Consider the following 13,034-nt stretch of genomic DNA (forward strand, 5'->3'; position numbering starts at 1 on the left):
TTTAATCCATTGGTCTTTGTCCACATCGTTCATTGCTTGATTAAAAGACAATGGATCCTCTAAACCATCATCTGGTATGATGATTTGAGTTTTAGTTAAACCCATGTACCGATCAGGCTGTTGCACAACCCTCCCACTATGACGAGGCATTCTCAACTCTTGAGAAGGATGTGAGGTATCAGTTTCATCAACAACTCTTGTTGATGGACCTGCTCTATCAACAACTCTTGTTGAAGCATTTGTCGTTTCTCTGGACATTTCTTCTATTACTAACTTACTACGAGGTTGATGGTTCTTTATATAATCTTCCTCCAGGAAGGTTGCATTTGTCGATATAAATACTTTATCTTCCTGAGGATCATAAAAGAGACCACTTATTGTTTCCTTTGGGTAGCCAACAAATATGCACACTTTTGAACGGTGTTCCAACTTTTTGGGGTTTTGCACCAACACATGTGCTGGACAACCCCAAATCCTGAAGTAATATAGATTTCCTCTACGTCCTCTTCAACGCTCGTAAGGTGTTTTAGAAACACTTTTCGAGGGAACCATGTTCAAAATATATACCGCAGTCTCAACTGCGTGTCCCCAAAAAGAATTTGGTAACTGAGCGTAACTCATCATGGAACGAACCATGTCCAATAAGGTTATGTTTCTCCTCTTTACCACACCATTCTGCTGAGGTGTGCCAGGGGCTATGAGTTGAGACTGAATTCCATGTTCTATAAACTAGTTATGGAATTCTGTCCATATACTCACCACCTTGATCCGATCGAAGCGTTTTAATCTTTTTACCTAATTGGTTTTCAACCTCAGCCTTATACTCTTCGAACTTTTCAAAAGTTTTAGACTTTTGGTGCATTAGGTAAACATGCCCATACCTGGAATAATTATCTATAAAATTGATGAAATATTCATACCCTCCTCTTGCTCTAACATTTAGAGGCCCATAAAGGTCTGAATGAATAAGCTCTAGGGGTTCTTTGGCTCTAAGATCTTTTCTAGAAAAAGATCTTTTTGTCATTTTATCCTCAAGACAGAACTCACATGGTCGTAATGAACTGTCTTCCAACTTGTTTAAAAGACTATTCTTAACCAATCTCTCAATCCTGTTGAGATTTATGTGACCCAGTCTCAAGTGCCAGAGATAGGCATTTGGAGAAATTTTCTTTTTCTTATGAGTCCTAGCAGTTTTAAACATCTTTATGTTCAAAACAGCTTTGACCTCAATTGGTTTTAACATGTACAAGTTATTTTCTAATTTTGTAGAGCAAATTTGTTTATTACCCATTTTGATGAACACTTCACCATTTTTGAAATAAACATTATAATTTTGTTCTAGCAAACAGGAGACAGAAATTAGATTCCTTTTCATAGAAGGAATATAATATACATTTTTCAAATAAATGTACTTATCTCCTATAAATAACTTCATATCTCTCACTGCTTTGGCTGAAACAATCTCCCCGATCCCTACCTTAAAGATTGTTTCACCTTTTGTCAACTGTCTCCAGAAACTTATTTCCTGTGAGATAGTACATACATGATTAGCGACACCTGAATCAATTATCCAGATTTGATCGTTTTCCACTAAATATGCTTCGATAACAAGTAAATCATATTTATCTTGTTGTTCAAATTCAACATTCTCATCTACATAATTCATAATTTCAGATGAGTTGGGAGATAGTGGACAATCCTCTGTTAAAACTCTTTTGGTATAATCAACCGCTAGTAATTTTTTTGTTGATTTGATTTTACTATTATGTACATCAGAAGCAAGTATTCTAGAATTTGACATGCTGATAAAATTCAAACAAATTCTAATTAGAAAATTGTAACTAAATCCAAAATCAAGTTTAAGCAAAATGTAATAATGTACCCATAACCATTATTTATTTGCAACGATATTTTAGTGAGTCAGAATATGTGCTACCGTGGGGTAGTCAGATACTCCTTCACTAAAACAAACAATTTTGACCAAACACTATCTCTGGAATAACTTTTATTCCTATTGTCTTCGGAATAACTCTTATTCCTATAGTCATTTAGTTATCGTTTTCAGTCAAGATCTTTACTAACAACTTAGTAATTCTTGTAAGTGTGACCTGCCATTTTCAGATCCTATAGGACGGTATGAATTTGCCTCTGAAATAGAAGACAACATCAAAGACGAAACTATAAGACCCTATTCATTTTACTGAAGCCTGTGTTGTTCCGAATCCTATGTTACAACCCTCCGAGGGGATAGCCGTCGCTAAACGACTAGCAAAAGACCGCCTAAAGCAAACCAGCAGGTGCAACATAGGAATCTCACGGTTCAGACTAATGGAGGAGACCGTAGGATATATTGACACATATCCTTCACCCACTTACTATGAACTACTTCCTCCGTTTACCTTGATATTGACTCATACAAAACACTATTCGAATGGAGGTCACTCTCAGGGTGACACGAAGCGTCATATGAATCTCATGGTGTAAACTATGTGAGATGTGGTAGTTGAAATCTATTTATCGTATAAAAGACTTATATTTGAACAACTTCCTCTTATTCACCGAAATCTAGATTTAAGCTAAAAAATACTTTCTGAAGGGAGGTCACTCCCAGGGTGACACGAAGTACTGCTTAAATCTGGATTGTGAACTCTTAGAGACGTGAGAGCTAAAAATAACGTATCATATATGTTATTAATCTCCCACTGAAGTTTTCTAATAACTCTATCATATAGAAGTTATTAAACTTCCACTAAAGTGTTCTAATTGGGTATATTTATACTTAGGTTCTTTTCGACTAATAAAAAAACCCTAAGTCTATGTGGTTTATCCAAGTATAACTCTTATAATTGGATTTTAACCTATGATGTCTAGGTGATAAACCATTTTATTACCTCACATCACTCACTATGCTCATAACACCGGTTACCAACGCTCAATAATTTGGCCATAATTCCCAAGTAGGAGGTGTTCCGTAACCCGTCAACTTAAGTACCCCCAGCCTTAGACAGGATTATATACCGATTGAGTTTGTAACCTTGGTTTTATAAGTTTTAACAATTAAAACAGGTGGTCAACCTACGTGAGCATGCAGCTGTTGTTTATGGATTTTAAATGTCTAACCCAATTTTATAACAACTTATAAAACTTTAGACATGCTAAAAATTCATAACATACATGAGGCATTCAACATTTAATATAACATTTATATTAAATACAAGAAACCCTAACATGCATACTATATATTATAACAATTATAACATACTTTCAATGCATGTAATATGCGTCCTATGGTGGGATTTTAAATCTAAATAGCATACTATATGCACATACAAGATTTATTTAATTATAACATACATCAAATGCATAAATAATTAAACACAGACTGATATGGTTTTAGTTTTGGTAAAAAAAAAAAAAAAGAAGCAAACAGAAGCCTAATTATTACAAAACAGCTTCCGAACCGCTCCCGGACCGCTTGAACCGCTCCAAAACGAACTCAAGTAGCTTGAATCGGACCTGAACCAGACTAACCAAGTCTGAACCGGACCAGCCAAGAACCATTCGAAGCTGAACCAGACCAATCCACAAGAGAACTGGTCGAACCGGCAATCCTTGCACACGTTCAACATTTCGTTAAGTCTCATCATTTAGCAATGATGACCATCGTCTTGCATTTTGCCAGACCGTTTAGTAAATGCTTGATCGTTTAGCGCGTGAAAAGGTAAATGATCGTTTAATGCTATCACATAGCATTCAATGCATCGCCCAGTTACTGCATAAAGGTAAAGGATTGTGTAATGCTATCGCATAGCAACTCGACACATCGTTTAGCTCCCGATCAAAGATAAACGATCGTGGTAAGCGATCGCTCAGGGCTATCATATAGCTCTTCATCGCATCACTTAGTTATCATAGAGCTATCGCTTAGTTTTATCGCATAGAACCAAACGATCACTTAACACCTTCATCTAGGCTGCATGTCAATGTTCAGTATCCATTGTAGCTAAACGATCGCTTAGCTCTATCGTATAGAACATCATCGCATCGTTCAACATCGTAGGTAAGCGATTTGTTTAGTTCCATCGCATAGAAACTTGAACGCATCGCTTAGCACTTCGTCTATACGATCGCTTAGCTCCGCATCTAAACAATCGCTCAGCGCTATCACGTAGCACTTCATCGCATCACTTAGCGCGCATCGTTGCTAAACGATCGCATAGTACCATCGTATAGTAATTTCAACGTATCGTTTAGTTCCCACGCCAAAGCTAAACGATCGCTTAATGCTATCGTATAGCAAATTGAATGCATCGTTTAGCTCTCGCAGGTACGCGATCGTCTAGCATTCAACATCACAACGACCAATGCCCATTACTATACGATCGTCTAGCTTTTCTTCACATCGTGTAGCTTCTGGAGCTAGACGATCATTTAGCAATTGGAACCTCAGCGACGATAAGAACAGAGGCTGATTTTCTGGAACTGCAACTCGGCCTCTTCGCTTGTTTCTTCGATTTACAGCTTAATTTCAACTCTAATGACTCCAAATAAATTACAGACTCTTGGGAACACATTAAAGCTCATCAAGCAAGAGGCAATTACAAATTTAAATGAGAAATTAAAGAGAATTAAACAGCTAAAACTCAGAAAACCATATCAGTGCACTAGTTTTATATTTCTCATATAAAACACCCACCAAACCTTAAACCGAATTGAATGCTTATTTGATGCTCTGATACCAATTGTAGGCTTGTATCAACAACAGCAGAAGCACAAGGATCATCTAAGCACTCAAATTCACTAATTTTGGTATAATATAAAGCATGTTTTTGCAGAAAAAAATGGGTTTCAAGACATACCTCTTGTAGAACTTCTTCAAAGCTCCTTCTCCAACTGCAATCTTCTCCATATCTTGTTGTAGACCACCTCAAGATCTTCTCCACTATTCTCTTGGTACTCTAGATTGAGTTGTGGGACTCAAAACAAGCTTGAATCAAGGGATGAAGGAGAAAAACTCACTGTTGCAACTTTGTTGAAGAACCTTTCTTCAAACTAGTTTTTCTCTAAAAATCTCTATGGATTGCATGTCCGATTTTCACTCCAATCTCTTCATTATATTGCAGATCAACATGAAAAGAGAAGAGCTGCATGAGTTGCAGCTCATGCTTGGAGAAGACAAAGGCAAGATTAATCCTTCATGTGTGAGCTATTTAGGTGATGGATAATGGAAAATTCCATTTTTCCATTTTGTGTTTTTTTTTTCAAAATTTTCAAATTTTATCTAAAAATAAAATTTTAATTAAAAAAATCTATTTGATTTTTAAAAATGAAAAATTAATTAATTTCATAAATTAATTATTAAATAAAACTTAATTAATTTAATATCAAATATTATATTAATTTTAACACATATCCATCTTTATATATTTAAATCATATTTAAATATATAAATTTTTCTATTCCGTTTAATTCTAAAATTAAACATAATTATATTTCATATAATTACTAATTCCCTTAATTATAATTTGAACGTTTCAATTTAATTTATCACACTATTCTAGAGCTAGTCTGTTACGAGCTAGTAGGGGGACCTCGCGGAGCTACAGATCATAGGTTCCAATGATCTGAGATTAATTGACTAAACTCATTAGACCAAATTAATCTCCATTCGTTAACTAATGGGTAATTCCACTAAAGTCCATAGTTATATTCCCTTCACTGTAGATATATTATATCCACATAATTTAACCATAATCAACAAGTCGACCCTTCACAAGTTGTTCGTAATAATGGCTGGGTCAAATATCTGTTTTACCCCCGAGATTACGTCTTATTCCTCAAGTCCCTACTAATTCTCTAATGAACAACTGATTTGTGATCCAATCACCAAACCAAACTCTCTCAGCCCAGTAAGAGGGTGGTGCCCCTTGTTCAAGACTTAGATTCAGTACTTGAGAGAACAACCTTTCTCCTATCCCTAAATTAGGTAGGCGTGAACTCCATCTTGCACTCTATGTCCCCAGCTATCTATCTGGTCTTACCAATGAAATGGGAGTCTTATTGAGCCGGCGCTATTGAGCCAACCCTCAATTATGCAAATTTAATGGCAATCCCGAATAAACAGGAGTTAATAGTTAGCTCAGGATTAAGATTGAGTTACCTAGGTCATCTAGGTGAAATAGTCAGTTTTAAATAGTAAACAACGTTATAAAGTAAGAGTGACTCATTTCTTGGTCCTGATCTTATGCAAACTCATTGCATATGACGCCCCTACTCCTCATGTCATAACATGTACGAATTAGGATCACATCGTATGTAGCACTTTACAACTCTTTGTAACAACTACAGAGTAGGCTGCATCCAATAGTGTTACCAGAATAAGGTACCCAACCTCATTCATGTACCATAAATCATTTTGACTATTTACCCGAACCCGATCCACTCTTATGTCTCCACATAAAGTTCAAGTACTCATACAATAGTCATAGGTCTTAGTTTATTGGATTTAAACTTTCATACAATTTATGAGATCAATAACAAGTATATTGATAATAGAAAATTTTATCATTTTACAAACTATGAGTTTTTAGGACATAAAACCCAACAAGAACGGATTGTGGGATCCACTTTGTGAAGAAATTTAGGTGTCATTTGGGGCAAAGACTATCATAAGATTATAATAACCACCTCTTATTACAGTAAATACTATTTCAAAACCCTAAAATAGCTACAGTAAACACTATTTCAAAACCTTCATTTACTACAATATTTACTATTTTGCATTCATCATTTTTTATTCTTTGCTAAATTATTTACTATTTCATTATCTAACTAAAATAGTTTACACCTTAAAAAAAATTATAATAACCCAGACTAAAATAATCTACACCCCAAACACAAACTATTATAACCTAACTATAATAATCTAGGATTATAATAACAAACTTTTTACCCCAAACATCCCCTTAAGGGAATTTTAGAGTTTGGAAGAGTATGGGAGTGGAGAACTTAGGAGAACAATTCTCTTTCAATTTTCAAAATCGTGTGAATGATCTTCATTCAATTTTTCTTGATTTATGGAACAGCCACATGCAAATTAAATGAATCTCATGGTGAGACCAATTTTAGAATGCATTAAGTGGGAGAGGTGTTTAGGTTAGTGAGAAGAATTGGAAAAACCCACTAACCCTTAAAAAAAAATATTTGAATTTTGATTTTCCTAAAATCAAATTAAAATGAATTTATCAAATTAAAATGAATTTGATTTTTTAAAATTAATTCACATAATTAATTTTAAATCAATAATTTTCTTTTAAAACGATTTTAAATAATTAATGTTAAATAAAATTAATTCTAAATAATTAATTAAATAATTTTATCAATCAAATTAATTTATTATCATATATTAAATTAATAATGTACCAAATCCCGAATGTGAATCCCCATTCATGTATACAATATTTAAATCAAATTTAAATATTTTCAACTATCCAATTTTGTTTAACTTACCAATTAAACTATATAATTACGTTAATTATATCACATATAATTAACTATAATTCCCTAAACCAAATTTGAATGTTTCAAATTCTCTTATCACACTATTCTAAGGTTTAGCCCAATGTGAGCTAGCAGGGGGATCTAATGGACCTACAGATCATGAACTCTAACGATATGAGATTAATCAGCTAAACTCTTTAACCTAATTAACCAACATTCGTTAACTACCGGACATTCCACTAAAGCCTAATAGCTGCACTCTCCTCACTGTAGATATATTTATATCCACTTGATTTAACCGTGCTTAGTAAGTTGATCTTTCATAGGTTGTTTGTAATTATTATTGGGTCAAAATTACTGTTTTACCCATGTAATTACATCTTCTTCTCAAGTCCCACTGATCCTCTAATGAACAATTGGTTTGTAGTCCAACCAACAAATCGAGTCCTTCTAAGGCCAATGAGAGGGTGGGGCCTCTTATCCAAGGGCCAGAGTCAACACTTAAGAGAACAACTTATCTACTATCCCTAAAATCGGGTAGTATTGAATTCTATTTTGCAGGACTATGTCCTCAGCTATCTACCCAGTCTTACCCCTAAAATGCAAGGTTTATTGATACGGCGATGTTGAGTCACTCTCACACATGTTGATTAAAGGATAATCCGAATAAACAGGAGTTCACAGTTAGCTCAGGATTAAGATCGAGTTACCTAGGTCATCAAATTGAAATAGTCAATTTTATCAGTAAATGGCGTTATAAAGTAAAAATGACTATTTCGTGGTCTGGTCTTATGCAAACTCATCAAAAGGATGCCCCCACTCACATGTCTCTACATGAATGATTCAGGATCACATCGTTTATATCAAATACAAAGTGGGCTGCATCCCATAGTTTTTCCTGGTTAAGGTACCCAGTCTTATCCCTATACTATAGACCATTTTGGCTACTACTCGAACTTGATCCACTTTTATGTCTCCACATAAAGTTCAAGAATTCATGCTATAACTTGGGGTTCTTAGTTTATTACATTTAGGGTTAAAAAGGTGCAATTCACATATCCAATAATATTTTTACTGAGTAACCTCAATAACAACTTTATTGTCAAATAGAATATGTTTAATGTTTACATACCACAAGTTTTAGGATATACAACCCAACAAACTCTCACTTGGACTAAAACTCCAGTAGGGTGATATATATATAATGTTGAGTGTGAGAGAAAAACATGAATACAATAAACTAGGGCATCACATACCCATGACTTCTTCTATCTGCCCTAGATTTATATAACCCGTAGTCCTGGACTCGTTAGGTGATCCTCAAACAGTTTAGCCGAAAGAGCCTTGGTAAATGGATCAACAATGTTGTCTTGTGATGCTATCTGGTGACGATCACGTCTCCTCGATGTACGATCTCCTTGATGAGATGGTATTTGCACTAAATGTGCTTTCCACGCTTATGGCTTCTAGGTTTTTAGAATTGGCAACTACTTCACTATTATCACAATAAAGGGCGATAGCCAGCTGCATATTTGGAACAACTTTCAAATTGATTAAGAACTTTCTAAGCCGTACTGCTTCCTTTTCCACTTCGTATGCAGCCACATACTTCGCTTCCATGGTGGAGTCAGAATGACAACTTTGCTTTATACTCCTCAAAACTATAGCTCCTTTGTCTAGAGTGAACATTGATCTCGAAGTTGATTTCTTTGAATCTACATTGGTTTGAAAATTAGAGTCAGTGTATTTTATAAGGATTAGGTCCTTACCACCATACATGAGCATATAGTCCCTCGTTCTCTAAAGATACTTGAGTATATTTTAACGATAGTCCAATGATCATATCTTGGATTGGACCAAAACCTATTAACAATTCCTACTGCATAGCATATGTCAGGTCGTATACACAATATGACATACATTAAACTACCAACTGCTAATGCATAAGGAATACGTTTCATGTCCTCAACTTCTTGAGGTGTCTTAGGACATTTTTCCTTTGACAAATTTATTCCATGCCTAAAAGGTAACAAACTCCTCTTAGAATTATGCATCTTATAACTAGACAACATCTTGTCTATATATAATGCTTGAGACAGGGCTAATGTTTTGTTCTTGCATTTTTGAACAATTTGGATTCCAAGAACAAACTGAGTTTCTCCCAAATCTTTCATTTGGAATTGCGTTGTTAGCCACTGTTTAATGTTAGTCAGGTATCCTACATCATTCTCAATGAGTAGGATATCATCAACATATAATACTAGAAAAGCTATAGTTTGTTGACAATCTTCTTGTACGACACAAGGTTCATCAACATTTTGTTCAAAGCCATAAGATTTGATTGCAGTGTCAAATCTTATATTCCAGGATCTAAAAGCTTGTTTTAACCCATAAATGGATCGTTTTAGCTTGAAAACCTTTTGTTCTTGACCCTATTCAATTAACCCTTTTGGTTAAGCCATATAGATACTCTTTTCAAGATTGCTATTCAGAAAGGCTGCCTTGATATCCATTTGCCAAATTTCATAATCATAAAAGGGGTCTATGGACAATAGTATTCTAATTGACTTTATCATGGTAACAGGAGAGAAGGTTTCTTCATAGTCCACCCTCTCTCTTTAGGTATAACCTTTTGCCACCAGTCAAGCCTTAAAAGTCTTACCGATTTGGTCTCGTTTTCTCTTGTAGATCCATTTACAACCAATAGGTTTTACCCCATCTGGATGATCTATAATTTCCCAATATGAATTGACGTACATAGAATCCATTTCGAGGTCCATGGATTTAATCCACTAGTCTTGGTCTACATCATTCATTGCCTATTTATAGGTTAATGGATCCTCTACGCCATCATCAAGTATGACGATCTGAGTTTCTATTGAACCCATATACCGGTTAGGCTATTGAACAATCCTCCCACTACGTCAAGGCACTCTTAATTTTTAAGAAGGATGTGATGGACCAGTTCCATCAATAACTCTTGTGGAAGGACCTTACGGATCAATAACTTTTGTTGATGTATTTGTAGCGTCTTTAAAATTTTGATTCAATACTAGTTTACTGTGAGGTTGATGATCTCTCATGTGGTCTTCCTCTAAGAATGTAATGTTTGTTGATACAAACATTTTGTCATCTTGAGGATCATAAAACAGAGCACCTTTCATTTCCATGGGGTATCATATGAATAGGCACAATTTTGAACGACATTCCAAGTTCTTTGGGTTTTGCACCAACACATGTGTTAGACAACCCTAAATCTTGAAATGACATAAACTACCTTTACGTCCTCTCCATAATTCATAACGTGTTTTATAAACATTTTTCGAAGAAACCATGTTCAATATGTATACCACAGTCTGTACTGCATATCCCCAAAATGAATTAGGCAATTGAGCATAGCTCATCATTGATCGAACCATGTCTAATAGGGTTCTATTTCTCCTCTGTACACCATTCTGTTGAGGTGTACTAGGTGCTATGAGCTGGGACTAGATTCCATGTTCTATCAAATAGTCTTTAAAATTCAAGTCCATATACTCACCACATCGATCTGATCGAAGTGTTTTAATTGTTTTACCTAACAGGTTCTCAACCTCAACCTTATATTCCTTGAACTTTTCAAGGATTTCGGACATATGATGCATTAAGTAAGTATATCCATACCTTGAATAATCATAAATAAAATTGATAATATATTCAAACCCCCATCGTGCGTTAACATTCATTAGACCACAAAGTTCTGTGTACACGAGTTCAAAAGGTTCTTTGGCTTTAAGGCCCTTTCTTGAAAAAGAACTTTTGGTCATTTTACCATCAAGAAAGAATTCACACAGAGGTAAAGAGTTGTCTTCTAACTGATTTAGGAATCCAATCTTGACCAATCTCCCAATCCTATTGAGATTAATGTGTCCAAGTCTCAAGTGCCAAAGAAAGGCATTAGGAGAAACTTTGTTTCCTCTTATTTTGACTTTCAGCTGTTTTGAACATCTCAGTATTCAAAATAGCTTTTGCCTCAGTTGGTTTTAACACATATAAGTTGTTTTCAAGTTTTGCAGAACATATTTGAACACCTTTTGAGCTAATGTACACTTCATTAATATCAAAAGATACTTTATACAATTGTTCTAACAAACGAGAGATAGATATTAAATTCCTTCTCATATCATGAACTTAAAATTCATTTTCAAGAAAAATGATTCTATCTCCAAAAAATAACTTTAGGTCTCCCACTACTTTAGCTGAGACAACTTCTCTTGTTCCAACCTTGAAAGTCATCTCGCCCTCTGCAAGCTGTCTCTAGGAACTAGTTTCCTGAATAAAAGTACAAATATGGTTAGCGGCCCCTGAATCAAGTATTCAGGTAGAGTTATCATTTTCTACTATTTCAACAACGAGCAAATCATATTTACCTTGTTTTTCCTTTTCAGCTTTCTTCTCAGCAAGATATTTGGGATAATTTCTTTTCCAATGCTCGTCTTTATTGGAGTGGAAACATTTTCCTTTGTCTGCAATTTTTTCCTTGCCTTTGCGTTTTGTAGAAGCCTTTCTTTTCCCTGAACCATTCTTCTTCATTGAAATACTCTTATTCTGTGAAGTGGAAGATCCAAACTTTGTTCTTGAGGACGATCCCTTTTGGAAATTTTTGGAGATAACAACATTTGCTTCTTCTTCATGTCCCTTACTCTTCATAAGGGACTAGTAAGTCTGGAGCTCATTTAAAAGAGTTGTTAAATTATATTCAATTTTATTCATCATTGCATTTGTACGGAATTGTAGGAAACTCTTTGGAAGAGATCCTATGATGAAACTGACTTGACACTTTTCATCTGTAATAACGTTGTTTGCCTCCACCACATTGAAGTGGACCATCATATCTAGGATATGTCTAACAGAGGTTCCTTCTTTCATGCGATAGTTGTAAATGAACTTAAGAATATCGTGCCTAACAGATGTGGACAGTTGTTCGAACATTGCCTACAACGAATCCATGATCGCCTTAGTGGTGACCATGCTCTCGTGCTTTTTGGTCAAGACATCAGATATGCTTGCTAAAATAAAGGCTCGGGCCTTTTTATTTACTCTTACCTGTCTGTCATAGGCATCCTGAATATTTCGATTTGCTGATGAGCCAGGAACTGGATGAATTCCTCCATTAAAACAAACCTCATATCATCAATTACTAATATTGTGTCTATATTTGATTTTTATGTTGAGTAATTGTCACCATTAAACTTATCCGAAGCGAGTAGTTGAATTTTTGAGTTTGACATGCTGAAAATATAAACAAATTCTATTAGTGAAATGCTAATAAATCCAATCAAGTTTTTGCAAAAGTAATAAGGTATCCATATCTCATTAATTTGCAACCATACTTCAGTTAGTTAGGATAACCGCTACCGAGGGGCAGTTAATTACTCCTTCATCGAATCAAGACATTCTTAACTAAATACTAATACCATAATAACTCTTATTCCTATAGCACTTAGTTATCATTTTTTGGTCAAGAACTTATTAACACTTATTAATTCTTGTAA

General features: G+C 34.8%; 1 pseudogene; it reads right to left on the minus strand.

The window, feature by feature from the left end:
- Positions 1-12,189, minus strand: part of LOC150030877 (UDP-rhamnose/UDP-galactose transporter 3-like) — a 38,948-nt pseudogene extending 26,759 nt beyond the window's left edge.
- Between the last annotated feature and the right edge of the window lie 845 nt (positions 12,190-13,034).

The sequence above is a fragment of the Benincasa hispida genome, unplaced genomic scaffold, assembly GCF_027475165.1.
Source record: "Benincasa hispida cultivar pf3 unplaced genomic scaffold, pf3_genome.v1.1 HicScf161, whole genome shotgun sequence".
In the NCBI taxonomy this organism is placed as follows: domain Eukaryota; kingdom Viridiplantae; phylum Streptophyta; class Magnoliopsida; order Cucurbitales; family Cucurbitaceae; genus Benincasa; species Benincasa hispida.